This window comes from Camelus bactrianus, chromosome 23, assembly GCF_048773025.1.
Source record: "Camelus bactrianus isolate YW-2024 breed Bactrian camel chromosome 23, ASM4877302v1, whole genome shotgun sequence".
In the NCBI taxonomy this organism is placed as follows: domain Eukaryota; kingdom Metazoa; phylum Chordata; class Mammalia; order Artiodactyla; family Camelidae; genus Camelus; species Camelus bactrianus.
The window spans coordinates 26,111,704-26,127,738 of NC_133561.1; the positions used below are offsets into that span (position 1 = coordinate 26,111,704).

Genomic DNA, 16,035 nt, shown 5'->3' on the forward strand with positions numbered 1-16,035 from the left:
AAAAACTGAAAATGATTGACAGCAAAGGGAGTGGGAAATGTGTGGAACAGAAGGCAGAAAGGCTGCAAATCCAGGAAGAGGAGTGGGGACAGAGCTGAAGAATCCCTCAGGGGCTGGACTGGACGAGAGAGGAGTTGCAGCAGTAAATGCAGCTGATTCATTCCAATTTTGCCTGAGGTATGTCGGTACTAGGTGGATTATTGGATGAAAATTTGAACTCTAATTGCTTACTTCTGCCTCAGCCCTTCTGGAATGATTTAAGATCATTCCTCCTAGATTTTCCACTACCCCGAGCCCAGCAACCATAAAATAGACATTAGTGCCCTGAAAGAGTGAAACATTTATGTTGGCCCTTGCTCAGCCCGGCTACCAGAACTGGGAGGAGAAACTCGGAAGCTAAGAGGGGGAATTCCAAAAGAGACACAAACCCATCAGAATGATGTCAGGAAGGTTAAAGCCCCTGCAAAGAAGGGCCTTGACAACCATGACCAGGGTAATAAAAAGGCCCATTGGGTCGTGTTCAGAGCAAGGAGATGGGCTCGTCCCAGAGCCTGGGAAGGAGCACAGTGTTAACAAATGACAGAGACAGAGGAGCCATTCAGCTCCCAAGTGCTTGCTCTCTTTCCACTACTGGAGACATGGGCAGATCTCTGAACACCCAGGCTGAGCTCAGGGCCTGCATGTAGTAGGAGTACAATGAAAGTTTGTTCAGTGAATGAAGAATGAATGGGAGGAAGAAGATGAAGGAATGTTTTTCTTGAGCTGAAAAGAGAGCCCAGGATGGTTGTAAAGGTCCTGAGAGGAGAGTTTGTGCTATCACTTTCATCCAAATCAGGAGCAAAAGGTCACTGTGGTCATCAGTTCCTTGGGAAACAGACTGAGATTGAGATTGTGGGCAGGAAGTTGGCTGAGCGCCCTTGGCATTGAGGCCTGTGGGTGAGTGAAGAGAGTAGAAATGACAGAGGGATGAATTGACTGATGCAGATGCAACAAAGGTCTCAGGTCAACCCCATGGGATGGTTTTTGAGAACTAGCTCACCTTGAGGCTAGAGGGCTGGGTCTTCACACTTCCGCATCAACCAGTCACTGGATATAGGTGACGCTTCTGGGGGAGATCTTGGGCCGCCTGTGAACTGTCAGCAGCCAACACTCCCAGCAACTGAGGGAACGAGTAACTCAGTCTTGAAGAAGGGATGTATGGGCACACCACAGCACTCACTATGACAATTAATCCAAGCTTCTCATTTTACAGATGAAAACATTCCAGAGATAAAATCATGTATCTGGTTAAGAGCAGAGCCAGAACATCTCTCAAATGGCTACCAGAAAATTCCCATAGACTTAGTGTGCATGGAACTTGGTACGGTATTTGACAGAGCTATCTGTATGGATGAGAAGGAGAAATGGAGAGTAGATCAGTGGTTCCCAAACCTGTCATCAGAATCATATGGAGGGCTGTTAGAATGCAGATTCCTGGGCCCCCTTTTCAGAGACTCTATTACTGGAAGGTCTGGGGCAAAGCCTGAGAATCTGTATTTTAACAAGTGCCTACATGATTTCTATGTGGCCTAGCTCCCAATCTGCACTTGGGAACCAGTGGCTAAGATAATACAACTCTGGGCAGATTCCAGATTGTTGAACAGTATGCATTTAAAGAGTATTACTAAATGATGTGTCTCTGAATGGAGATCTCAGATGAGTCCAAGGGAGCTCACTCCTAAACTCTGTTCTATTCAACAAATTTTGTCAACATCTTGAAGATTTTAACAGGAGTTAAATTCTCTTCATTTAACCAATGAAGAGAATTTCAAAACTAGAAGAGATTACTAATCCTATGCATAACTGAATCAAGATTTCAATAGATTTCAACATGTGGTTCTTAAGTATGATTTTATAGATTGATATTTATCGACATTGAAAGTTGTTCATATATCTTAAATGAGAGAAAGTAGAGAGGCAGTGGGATATGGTGGTTTAGAGTGAGACTCTGGAACCTAATGGACTGAATGGGTTCAAATCCCAGCCCCACCAATTACTCACTGTGTAGCCCCAGGCAAGGTTTCTTATTTCCCTGTGTCTCAGTTTCATCATCTGTAAAATGGGGACAATAATAGAAAATTATAGTACTTACTTCATAGGGCTATTGTGAGGATACATGAGTTAATATGTATAAAGAATTTAAAACTGTGCCTGGCACATAGAAAAGACTGTATATCCAGCAGTCTCACTCCTGGACATATATCTGGAGGGGATCAAATCAAAAAGATACATGCACCTCAGTGTTCACAGCAGTACTATATAAAATAGCCTAGACATAGAAGCAACCTAAATGTCCATTGACAAATGATTGGATAAAGAAGTTGTGGTGGGGGGACGGAGAAGATGGCGGAGTAGAAGGACGCTCGCAGGTCACCCTCTCCCACAAATACACCAAGACCCACATCTACAGACCCACTCAGCCAACCAGAGCACCTGTGGAACTCCGACAGAACACCGCCCTCTTCAAAAGATAAAGACGCCAAAAATCTGGTAGGAGAAAAGGAAAAAAGAAAGAACAAAAGGCAAAGCAGCGCCGGACGGGTCCCGCGGGGAGGGAGCGGCAAAGGACGACTGGCGCTCGCTCGCTGGGTCTCCCCTCTCCAACTGAGAGGCCAGCGGGACGGAGGGGGAGCCTCCGAGGCTCGGATCTGTACAGAGCAGCCCTTGACTAACAGAACTAAGTTAAACGGGCACAGAGCGTCCCCCCGACACCCAGCCTGAGACGCGGGCCGGCAGCCGCGGGCAGGGCCAGGCTGCACAAGCCGGGCGGAGGACGGAAGTGGCTGCACGGAGGCAGCCCCGGGGGAACACAAGGGGCTGCGCGCCGTGGCTGTGGGTGCACAGGGCAGAACAACCTGGGCCCTCCATAAAACAGCAAGGTTGATGTGCTCTCGGGGGAAGGGTGCACACCCCCATCTCTGAAAACCCGCGGAAAGTTTTGGGGGAAGAGAGGCGGGGCTCAGGCACAGCCGCCATATCCTCCGCGCTGAGCACTCGGGCGGGGGCGGGGGCAAAACCTGCATCCACACCGAAGGGCTTAGCAGCCTCAAAGGCCAGACTGAGACTGGCCTGCAGCCCGGGGCAGATAGGATCCTTCCATCCTGGTCCCTCAGAGAACTTGCTCCACAAAGACAAACAAGGAGCTGGGTTTTGGCTCGGAGCTGGGTTTTGGCTCGGAGCAGGGACAGGGCTGTCCCTCGGTCTTTCCCGAGCCCACCCGCGGGGCGCCGACCAGGGCGGAGCGCCGACCAGGGCGGAGCGCCGACCAGGGCGGAGCGCCGACCAGGGCGGAGCGCCGACCAGGGCGGAGCGCCGACCAGGGCGGAGCGCCGACCAGGGCGGAGCGCCGACCAGGGCGGAGCGCCGACCAGGGCGGAGCGCCGACCAGGGCGGAGCGCGCAGCCGCACAGAGCGGCGGAGCTACCGGCGGCGGCGCAGGTAGAGGGAGAGCGGCTCCCCCCGCCTTTTGGGCAGGAACACAGCCCCTGACCGAGGTGCTGGGAGGGGGCACGACCCGCCCTCCTACCCGGCCAGTCTGCAACATCTGACTGCGGCATCCGGAGGGGCAGCGACCTGCCCGCCCACAGCAGAGAGCTGCACCTCACCCAGTGTTAGGAGGAGGCGGGATCTGCTTGCCGACAGGTGCTGGGAGCAGCACAGAAGAGGGCGCCAACGGAGGGTCTCTGAAAACAGCAAGCTGAGCTTCGAAAACAGGACAAAGACAGAAAGACTTCACATTAAAAGCACACAGACTCCAGGAGAACACCGACAAACTGCCCCCCCCCCCTTTTTTAAATCTGTTTTTACCTCTTCTATTTTCTATTACTCTCTTAATCTTTACTTCTTAATTCATTTCTATTTCTCTTGGGTTTTGATGTCCTGCTATTGATTAGACACAGGTTTCAAATACATCTATTCATCCCCCCCCCCTTTTTTTTGTAAAGGTTTCAAAAGGACGTCTCAACCCGATTAATACTCTGCTTCAACTCACTCTTCTATTATTCATTATACACTGTTTTCAAACCCTCTTTCTCCCTTCTTTTAAAATTCTTTCTCTCTCTCTCTTATTTTTTTTTCTTTATTTCCTAAGTTCTATTCCTAAATAGGCATCAGATAGATAAAATCCTTAAGGACCAAAATAAACAACTGATACTCCATAAACCACAGTGCCAAAGAGGTATGAGCAAGATGAAGAAGCAGAAAAACCTTTCCCAATTAAAAGAACAAGAGAAATCCCCTGAAAGAAAGATCAACGAAATAGACATCGATAGCTTACTAGATCAAGATTTCAAAAAAGGAGTGATCGAATTGCTGAAGGAATTAAAAGAGATAGTGTTTAGAGATATAAAATATGTCAAAAATGAAATTGAAGCTATAAAGAAGAGCCAAGTAGAATGGGTAAACTCATTGACAGAGATGAGGAATGACCTAATAGCTGTGCAAAGCCGACTAGATAATGCAGAGGAATGAATTAGTGATCTAGAAGACAGGGCAATAGAAAGCACTCATTCAGAAGAACTACAAGAGAAGCAAATAAAAAATAATGAAAATAGCATAAGGGACCTATGGGATAATATAAAGCATCCCAATCTTTGCATAATAGGGGTCCCAGAAGGAGAAGAAAGATCAAAGGGGATTGAAAAGGTTTTTGAAGAAATCATGACTGAAAACTTCCCAAACTTAAAGAAGGAATCAGATATCCAAGTACAGGAAGCTCAGAGGGTCCCAAACAGGAAGAACCCAAATAGACCCACACCAAGACATATCATAATCAAGATGGCCAGAGTCAAGGATAAAGAAAGGATTCTAAAGGCAGCAAGAGAAAAGCAAAGAGTAAGTTACAAGGGAACCCCCATAAGGCTCTCAGCTGATTTCTCTACACAAACACTACAGGCCAGAAGGGAGTGGCAAGATATATTCAAAGCCCTGAATGAAAAAAAGATGCAGCCTAAGATCCTTTATCCAGCAAGGCTATCCTTGAGGATAGAAGGAGAAATAAAGAGTTTCACAGACAAAAAAAAAGCTGCAGGAGTTTAGCAACACTAAACCCATGCTAAAAGAAATATGGAAAGGGCTATTCTAAATAGAAAAGCAGCAGGATGCTACAGAAATGAGAAACACACAACTGGAAAGGTGATAACTCATGAATTATAAATAAAGTAAACATGAAATTATAAAAGAAGACATACAAATCACTGAGAATGGGAGAGGGAGGCAGGGAAATATAGAATATTTTTTTCTTTCTTTTTTAAATTTTTTTAACAGTAGGATGGGTTTGAGATCATGTTACTATCAGTTTAATAAAAACAGTTATAGTAATGGGTTGACAGATTTACAAAAAAGGGTAACCACAAGCCAAAAATTTACAAAGGAGTCACAAAAATTAAATAAAATCCATGATAATACAAAGGAAAATTACCAAACCACAAAAGGAAGAAGAAAGGAACAAAGAGGATATACCAACTCAACTGCAAAGATAAGTTCAAAATGGCAATAAACACACATCTATCATTAATTACTGTAAATGTTAATGGACTAAATGCTCCAGTCAAAAGACACAGAGTGGCAGACTGGATAATAAAGCAAGAACCTTCAATATGCTGCATACAAGAGACCCACTTTAGGGAGAAGGACACATATAGATTGAGAGTGAAAGGATGGAAAAGGATATTCCATGCAAATGGAAAAGTCAAAAAAGCAGGTGTTGCAGTACTGATTTCAGACAAAATAGACTTTAAAACAAAGGCCATAAAGAAAGATAAAGAAGGACATTTTATAATGATTAAAGGAGTGATACAAGATGAGGATATTACACTCGTTAATATATATGCACCCAATATAGGAGCACCTAAGTACATACAAGAATTACTAACAGAGATAAAGGGGGATATTGATGGGGATACAATCATAGTTGGAGATTTTAACACTGCATTAACATCACTAGACAGATCTTCCAGACAGAAAATAAACAAGGCAACAGAGAAATTAAATACTACAATAGAAAAACTAGATTTGGTGGATATTTTCAGAGCATTACACCCCCCAAAAATAGGATATACATTCTTTTCAAGTGCACATGGAACATTTTCCAGGATCGATAATGTACTTGGGCACAAAAGAAACCTCAACAATTTTAAGAAGATAGAAATTATCTCAAGCATCTTTACTGACCACAATGCCATGAAACTGGAAATCAACAACAGAGAAACAAAGGAGAAAAATAGGAAAGCATGGAGATTAAACAATATGTTACTGAAAAAACAATGGATCAATGAGGAAATCAAAGCTGATATTAAAAAATACCTTGAGACAAATGATAATGAAAGCACAACCACTCAAAACCTATGGGACACAGCAAAGGCAGTGCTAAGAGGGAAGTTTATAGCAATACAGGCCTTCCTCAAAAAAGAAGAACAATCTCAAATAAACAATTTAACCCACCACCTGAATGAATTAGAAAAAGAAGAAAAAAAAGCCCCAAAAAGCAGCAGAAGGAAGGAAATAATAAAGATCAGAGAGGAATTAAATACAATAGAGATTAACAAGACCATAGAAAAAAATCAACCAAACCAAAAGCTGGTTTTTTGAAAAAGTAAATAAAATCGACAAACCTCTGGCCAAACTCACAAAGAAGAAAAAAGAGAGAGCACAAATTAGCAAAATAAGAAAGGAAAATGGAGAAATTACAACAAACAAAATAGAAATACAGAATATCATACGAGAATATTATGAAAAACTATATGGAACCAAACTGGATAACCTAGAGGAGATGGACAAGTTTCTGGAAACATACTGTCCACCAAAACTGAATCAAGAAGAATCTGAACACTTGAACAATCTGATCACTAGAAAGGAAATAGAAATAGCAATTAAAAACCTCCCTACAAATAAAAGTCCAGGACTGGACGGCTTCACCGGGGAATTCTACCAAACATACAAAGAAGAACTCATACCAGTCCTTCTCAAACTCTTCCAGACGATTGAAAAGGAGGGATTACTCCCAAACTCATTCTATGAAGCCACCATCACCCTGATACCAAAACCAGGCAAAGACACTACAAAAAAAGAGAATTATAGGCCAATATCACTGATGAACATAGACGCCAAAATCCTCACCAAAATTTTAGCAAATAGAATCCAACAACACATAAAAAAGATTATACATCATGACCAAGTGGGGTTCATCCCAGGGACACAAGGCTGGTTCAACATACACAAATCAATCAGTGTAATACATCACATCAACAAGAGAAAGGACAAAAACCACATGATCATCTCAATCGATGCAGAAAAAGCATTTGATAAAATTCAACACTCATTTATGATAAAAACTCTCACCAAAGTGGGTATAGAGGGAACATATCTCAACATAATAAAAGCTATATATGACAAACCTACAGCCAGCATAGTACTCAACGGTGAAAAACTCAAAAGCTTCCCACTAAAATCTGGGACAAGACAAGGATGCCCACTATCACCACTCCTATTCAACATAGTCCTGGAAGTCCAAGCCACAGCAGTCAGGCAAGAGAAAGAAATAAAAGGGATCCAAATTGGAAAAGAAGAGGTAAAAGTGTCATTATATGCTGATGACATGTTACTATATATAGAAAACCCTAAAAGGTCCACACAAAAGCTACTAGAGCTGATTGAAGAATTCAGCAAGGTAGCAGGTTACAAAATTAACGTTCAAAAATCAGTTGCATTTCTTTACACTAACGATAAATCAACAGAAGAAGAAAGTAAAGAAACAATCCCCTTTAAAATAGCACCCAAAGTAATAAAATATCTGGGAATAAATCTAACCAAGGAGGTGAAAGAATTATACACAGAAAACTATAAACCATTGATGAAGGAAATTAAAGAAGACTTTAAAAAATGGAAAGATATTCCATGCTCTTGGATTGGAAGAATCAATATTGTTAAAATGGTCACACTGCCCAAGGCAATCTACAGATTTAATGCAATCCCTATCCAATTACCCAGGACATATTTCACAGAACTAGAAAAAATCATAATAAAATTCATATGGAACCATCAATAACCTAGAATTGCCAAAGCATTACTGAAGAGAAAGAAAGAGGCTGGAGGAATAACTCTCCCAGACTTCAGACAATACTATAGAGCTACAGTCATCAAGACAGCATGGTATTGGTACCAAAACAGACATATAGACCAATGGAACAGAATAGAGAGCCCAGAAATGAACCCACAAACTTTTGGTCAACTCATCTTTGACAAAGGAGGCAAGAATATACAATGGAATAAAGACAGTCTCTTCAGCAAATGGTGTTGGGGAAACTGGACAGCAGCATGTAAAACAATGAAGCTAGAACACTCCCTTACACCATATACAAAAATCAACTCAAAATGGATTAAAGACTTAAACATAAGACAAGATACAATAAACCTCCTAGAGGAAAACATAGGCAAAACATTATCTGACATACATTTCAAAAATTTTCTCCTAGAAGAAATAAAAGCAAGAATAAACAAATGGGACCTAATGAAACTTACAAGCTTCTGCACAGCAAAGGAAACCAGAAATAAAACAAGAAAACCTACTGAATGGGAGAAAATTTTTGCAAGTGAAACCGACAAAGGCTTGATCTCCAGAATATATAAGCAGCTCATATGACTCAATAAGAAAAAAATAAACAACCCAATCCAAAAATGGGCAGAAGACCTAAACAAGCAATTCTCCAAGGAAGACATACAAATGATCAAAAAGCACATGAAAAAATGCTCAATATCACTAATTATCAGAGAAATGCAAATCAAAACTACAATGAGGTATCACCTCACACCAGTCAGAATGGCCGTCATTCAAAAATCCACAAATGACAAATGCTGGAGAGGCTGTGGAGAAAGGGGAACCCTCCTACACTGCTGGTGGGAATGCAGTTTGGTGCAGCCACTATGGAAAACAGTGTGGAGATTCCTCAAAAGACTAGGAATAGACTTACCATATGACCCAGGAATCCCACTCCTGGGCTTGTATCCAGAAGGAAATCTACTTCAGGATGACACCTGCACCCCAATGTTCATAGCAGCACTATTTACAATAGCCAAAACATGGAAACAGCCTAAATGTCCATCAACAGGTGACTGGATAAAGAAGATGTGGTATATTTATACAATGGAATACTACTCAGCCATAAAATCCGACAACATAATGCCATTTGCACCAACATGGATGCTCCTGGAGAATGTCATTCTAAGTGAAGTAAGCCAGAAAGAGAAAGAAAAATACCATATGAGATCGCTCATATGTGGAATCTAAAAAACAAAAACAAAAACAAACAAACAAACAAAAACAAAGCGTAAATACAGGACAGAAATAGACTCACAGACAGAGAATACAGACTTGTGGTTACCAGGGGGGTGGAGGGTGGGAAGGGATAGACTGGGATTTCAAAATTGTAGAATAGACTACACTGTATAGCACAGGGAAATATACACAAAATGTTATGATAACTCACAGAGAAAAAAATGTGACAATGAGTGTGTATATGTCCATGAATGACTGAAAAATTGTGCTGAACACTGGAATTTGACACAACATTGTAAAATGATTATAAATCAATAAAAAATGTAAAAAAAAAAAAAGAAGTTGTGGTATATTTGGAATACTACTCTCAGCCATAAAAAAGCATAAAATAATGCCATTTGCAGCAACATGGATGGACCCGGAGATCATCATTCTAAGTGAAGTAAGCCATAAAGGGAAAAGAAAATACCATATGATATCACACATATGTGCAATCTAAAAAAAGAAAGAAGACACTAATGAACTCATCTACAAAACAGAAATAGACTCGCAGACATAGTAAACAATCTTATGGTTACTGGGGGAAAGGGGATGGGAAGGGGTAAATTTGGGAGCTCAAGATTTGCAAATATTAACTACTATATTAAAAAAAAATAGATAAAAAACAAATTTCTTCTGTATAGCACAAAGAACTACATTTAATGTCTTGTAATAACCTTTATGAAAAAGTATATGAAAATGAATGTATGTATATATATGCATGGCTGGGACATTATGCTGTACACCAGAAATTGACACACTGTAACTGACTATACTTCAATAAAAAAAAAGACTGTATAAACATTTGCTGTTATTACATGTAATTGTTTCCGTTATCAATTGCTATTGTAACAACCTAGAAACTTGGTTTAAAAGGACAGTTTATTACTTCTTATGATTCTGTGGATTTTTTTGCATCAGTTGGTACTGACTGGGACTCTGGGATGATTGGGAGGTCCTAAAGGACCTTACTCACATAGTTGATCGTTGATACCAGCTGCCAGCTGGGAGGCAGCTCTGTGTGTTCTCAGACACAGGCTTCAGCTCTCTAGGTGGCTGTTGGGCTTCCTCGCATGCTGGTTGGCCTCCATGAAGAGTCTCCCAAGAGATGCAGGCAGAAGCTGACATCTTTTTAGGTCCAGCCTCGAAAGTTACCCTGTTTATTTACTTCCACTACATTCTATTGGTTAAAATAGCCCAGAAATAGGGGAGAAGAAATAGAGCCCACCTTTCAATGTGAGGAGTAGCAAAGAATTGCAACCATCTTTAATGTACCACAGAAGTCTAATCCACTTTTGTAAAAGTGTATGTATGTGTGTGTTCATGCATCAAAAATGATGTGTAGAAGAATATATACTAAATGTAAATGATAATTATCTTTAAAGGGAAGGGTTATAATATAGTTATTTCCTTCATGTTTTGCTTTTTGGTTTTCCCAAAATTTCCATGATGAATATATAATACATTTATTTTTTAAAGTAAGTTCCATGTTTTGAAAAAAATCAAGGATGATTTTAAAACTAATATGAGCCAAAATTGTGATAGCTCACTCCTCAAAAGAAAACCTAGCTCAAATTTACACAGCATTTAAAAAAAAAATCACAGTAGCTAGATCTATAACAAGGGTCCTGGTTCCACTCCCCTCAGCAGTCAGTCCACACTGAGTGTTCTGGGCTGGGTTCTGAGCTCTAGGAAAGGGAAACAAAGAGAAACACAATGTATCACGGTGCCAAAGGCAAGACAAAATGTTTGTAAACCATTTCTTGTGGAGAAACACTTCAGGACACCGAAGAGAAGAGGCTCAGAGGGAACATGAGAGAGTGAACCAGGCCCTCATTCTGTGTGGGAGGAAGGCTGCCATGTGGGTAAGGCATTAGTCCTAGTCCTATAGAATTAGGAGCATTTAATGGAAGTGACACACAGGTAGGTTTGAGATTCTTCATACAAAGAAGAAATCCCTAAACAGTTAAAGAATAAAGCTGGAGCAAGCTTCCTAGGAAGGAAACAAGCTCCCTGTTCAAGTAGAAACCAGGTGGGCCCTTGTCTCCGGGAGGGAATCTTGCCTTGCGGAGGGGCCTGATCTGGAACCACCAAGTCCCTCCCAAATCCCAGGTTGTATGGCTGTTGGCCTACCTGAGTGTGGAAATAAAACACCTTGACGCTTAAACCTTATCCTACCCAAAGGCAGTGGCCCAAAATAAATGAGTTCTTGAGATTCCTTTCATGGGTCTATAAATGGATCTTGTCCTTGATGTGAAAACATGATCAATCAATAAATATTATCAAGTGAACGCTTTATGCATGGCAGTGTCCTGGGTGTTCAGATGTGGTCTTTCAGCCCACGGGTTTAAAGTCTGATAAAGAAGAAAGATGTATGATCACCATATAAACTTAACACTGCTAAATACAGCCATTGCCTGTGGGGGTGGCAAGGGCCCAGAGTAAATAATTGATTTGTAATAGCAAAAAAGCTGGGGTGGGGGGAGGAGGGGGTGGGGATGGGAGCTTTAAGCTGTATCTAAGAGATGAGAGATGAGAGGGATGGGGTGGAAGCAAAGGAAGAGAGGTCTTGCCCCACATCTTTATGTTAATGTGAACAGCTTTGGTGGTTGGAAGAAGGCTGCCTGGCAGCCTCCTGGATTGGGTTTTCTTAGAAATAGATCACATTCTTTCTTTATTGACTAATGTGGTCATTATAATCACCTCCACTTACTAAGAACCTACTATATGGTAGTTGCTTTACACATATTAACTCCTCAGATATATTAGATGACCAGCTAAGGCAATGACTGTTATCTTCAGGGTCCAGGGTCTGGAGATATGAAGAACTATGGTTGGCCTCCTTTGGGGTGACTGCCCAGCTCACAAGAACCTTTGCCCTCTGCCACGGTGGTAGCTCCCAGCAGCAATCTGTTCAGTATGAACCTTGCACTCCTTTCCTCTGCTGAGTCAGACCCCTAGCCCTCCCTGCCCAACTCCAGGCATCTGAAACTGTGTCCAAAGAGAAATCCAGGCTTTCCATGCAGTAGGAGCTGTAAGATGGATGCAAGGACACTGTGGGTGACCATATTTTGCTATGCCAAGACAGAGAAGGGAGACAGAGACAGACAGACAGAGAAAGCAGATGCCCAGAGAAGCAGAGACAGAGAAAGTGTACTGCGTGGTTCCTGGTGGGCAGCCAGCCACCAGTTCTAGTCCTTCCTGGGATCTAGTGTTAAGAGACAGCCTTATATCTTTGTTACATTGATCCTTTTCACTTACCCTATCTTGAGTGGCTATTACTTGCAACCAGTAAGTTCTTACTAATGCAAGTGTTTTTTCCATCTGTTACATAAGAAGCCAGGCTTCCAACTTCAGTATGTTTACCTCCAGAGACCATCCATGGCGACCTCTGGTCCTTTCTGCTCCAGAGTGGTAATTTTAGGGTAACACTTCCTAAAATGAGGTTTCATGGAACAGCTTGCTCTTTGCTTCATCAAGGTGGTTCCTGTGCCAATTGGGTAACACCAGTCTGACGAGGGCAAGGGGTTCCCAGCAACATAAAACTAGTTGCTATGGTTCTGTAGTTGTCCAACATCATATCCTCCTAGACTGTTGCCTTTCCCGTACAGCTGTTGCTTTCCAGGTTTCAATGGCCATGGGAGCACTTGCTTTGGGAGCTTGGCTTTCTGAGACCACAGTGGTTGCCCTGCCATCTCAGCCCCTGTGCCTGCTGTCGCCCTGCACCCCCTCTCAGAAGCCTCCTCTTGGCCTGTGCCCTCAGATGCCCCATGTGGTTTGAAGCACCCTGAACATTGTACCCTTGTCTGTGAGAGCTCTGACAACACATCTGTGCTTTCATTTGCTTAGCCGCCTGCCTCCCACTTCCAGCTACGTGGGCAGGGTCTGTGTCCTGTTTGTTTCTGCATTTTCATTTTCTAAAGTAGTCCCTAGCAGAGTGGATGGCACAGAGTTAGTACTTAGTAAATGTTTGTGGAGTGAATGACTGACTGAGTAACTGAATCATTCAACAAACTCATTTCTTTTTTTCTTTTTTTCGGTTGTGCATTTATTTCAGTTGACATTATATAGTCCCTTACATCTCTTTTAGGGGGTGACCAAAGGCTGTCTTATAGTCCAGATATTTGTGTATCTATATCAAATATAATATTGTATATATTATACTGTATTATATAGTATAGTTTATTATGTAGTTTATATTATGTTGTTATATGAATGATCAAACTGATACTAGATGGAGCATTACCCTGCCTTAGTCTAGGTTTTTTTTTAAATTTTTTTATTGAGTTATAGTCATTTTACAATGTTGTGTCAAATTCCAGTGTAGAGCACAATTTTTCAGTTATACATGAACATACATATATTCATTGTCATTTTTTTTCACTGTGAGCTACCACAAGGTCTTGTATATATTTCCCTGTGCTATACAGTATAATCTTGTTTATCTATTCTACATATGCCTGTCAGTATCTACAAATTTTGAACTCCCAGTCTACCCCTTCCCACCCCACCCTTGGCAATCACAAGTTTGTATTCTATGTCTATGAGTCTAACAAACTCATTTCTTTTACTGACTCTTTAACAAATTTACTATGCTACATTATACTTCACTGTTTCTTTTAGGATAGTTTTGTCTTCCCTGTTTGTTTTTTTTTTTTCCTTGTCCACTTGAAGGATGATAAAGCAAAGACCTTCCTCCCACTTTCCTTCTCATAACTAGCACAAAGTTCTACGAACAGTAGGTGTTCATTCATGGAGTGTGTGTGTGTGTGTGTGAGTGTGTGTGTGTGTGTTGGCTTGTTTTACAGAGCTCAGAATAATAATCGTAGTGCTTATTCTCTCCCATATAATTTTGCAGGTGGTGATGTCTTAACTGTCCTGTCCTTTTCCCTCCTCTCCATGTGACCAGCCACCTCCTGACAGTAGACAAAGTCCAGTACAGGGCTTTAGATTCAATGAGAGTGACCTTTGGCATAGGCAACCCAGATGGGACTTAACTCAAATATCCAGAGAGAGAGGCATCTGTTTATTTGTCCTGATGGAAGTTGGGAAAATCAATCCCATCACATTCCTACATTTTCCAACTTGCCTGCACAGAGCAAACAAGAACCCAAGTGGCCACTGGGAGAGCACGTGTTCCCACCAGTCAGGCAGCGGGTGCACACAGCGCAGTAGGTGAACTCCCCCCAACCCCTGCGCCATGCACACCCTGCCTTTGCCTCCAGCCAGCTGCTGCAGCCCTTACAGGCTGTTTCCTTTACACTGGAAGGCAGAGAGAGTGGCTTAACAGGATGGAACTGGAGCAGACAGTCAATGAGGCTAGAGAAGAGAGAGGTGAGTAGAAGCTTGCCAGCCAAGAGAGGTCTCAATGAGTGAGAAATGGCTCTTCATGTTTTATAGTGGCCACCACTGCCCCATGGTGTTCAGGGTGCCACTCCCCAGTGGGCAACTCAAGGTGCTACATTGATGCTGCTGCCTTTATTCTTTGAATCTTTGGGTTCTCTGGGTTGCAGCAGCTCCCTTTGCTCTCCTGTACACATCAATTTTTTTTTTTTTAGGTGAGTCAGGACAGTTCCTGGAGAAGAATAAATACTCTGAAAGGGAACTCACAAGGGAAGGGAACTGACATTTAAGTGCCTACCTTATGCCAGGCATGGTGCAAAGCTTTTCTCCCTCCCTCCCTCCCTTCCTTCCCTCCTTCACTTCTTGTTCTTCTCCCCTCTCTTTCTTCCCCTCCCCACTCCTCCTCCTTCTTCTTTATATTAAAGATCATATCTATGAAATTTTATAGACCTGAAAATAGTAATAATGAGACCCATACAATTAATTTCCACTTACTATGTCTGGCCTAGAAGTTGTTTAAGATCTCAATATTCCACTGTTTAAGCCAGATCCTTGTGAAATTACTTGGCTTTTTTTATTTTAATAGATATATACATGAGAGGAGAACTTCTTCCTGTAGTTTTGGTCTTCTATGTAGCTCTGACTTTATGGCAAATATCCTGAGTCTCATTCAATGTTTAGAGTTGCAAAGTAAATTGAAGGCTTGAGATTAAAAATTTGGGGATAAGTCAAATGGCCCACCAAAATCTGTTCTCTCCTTTTGAAATATGCTTTCAGCAGCAAAAACAAAAAATAAACAAGGACTTAGAACAAAGCCTTGTGCAGGTGTGGACATCCCCAATCCTGGGTGAAATGGCTCCCAGCGGCACTGAATCCATCGCCTGGGCCACACTTGCTACGTGCTCTGAAACCTGGTGAGCCAACCACCCCTGCCCCATCAGCGTCTTCTCTGCCACTGACTCAAAGGAAAGCCTTGTGGAGCAGGTTACTGCACTGAAACCTGCTATGCCCCCACCCCCAGGTCTCATCTGGGCCTGAATTAAATCACTCTTGCTCTCTGCTTCAACGCCTTAGCTCTTGACTGCAGTATTCCTGCTGCTGGGCCTCTGGCAAGGAGCATCGCCCAGAGTTCTCTGATCATGTAGAAACAACGGAGAAGAGAAAAAGGAGGGAAGGGAGACAGAGAAAGAGACAAGAAACTCTGCCCTTGTCAGTCGAACGGCACCTCTCTGAACCCTATCACTAATGCTCCCAGGACTTGCTGTGCCCCAGCTCATAACTGCTCAAGCATGAGAGAATAATAAGCCTGAGAATGGCCTCTTGGGGCTCGCTTTCCTTTCTTT

The 16,035-nt window shown here is 42.2% G+C and overlaps 1 protein-coding gene and 1 long non-coding RNA gene across 3 annotated transcripts in view; one reads left to right on the plus strand and one right to left on the minus strand.

Moving 5' to 3' along the window:
• Window positions 1–1,039: 1,039 nt before the first annotated feature.
• The window catches only part of LOC141574770 (uncharacterized), a 46,052-nt gene continuing 31,056 nt past the window's right edge, over window positions 1,040–16,035 (minus strand). The window contains exons 2-3 of the long non-coding RNA XR_012501864.1: window positions 2,041–2,091; window positions 1,040–1,159 (exon numbers count right to left, since the gene is read on the minus strand). This is a non-coding gene — a long non-coding RNA (uncharacterized LOC141574770). The remainder of the gene's footprint in view (window positions 1,160–2,040; window positions 2,092–16,035) is intronic.
• The window catches only part of LPGAT1 (lysophosphatidylglycerol acyltransferase 1), an 87,456-nt gene continuing 85,861 nt past the window's right edge, over window positions 14,441–16,035 (plus strand). For both annotated transcript variants that reach the window (XM_074351849.1, XM_010949475.3), the window contains exon 1: window positions 14,441–14,683. The gene's annotated coding sequence lies outside the window, so the exon portion shown is untranslated. The remainder of the gene's footprint in view (window positions 14,684–16,035) is intronic.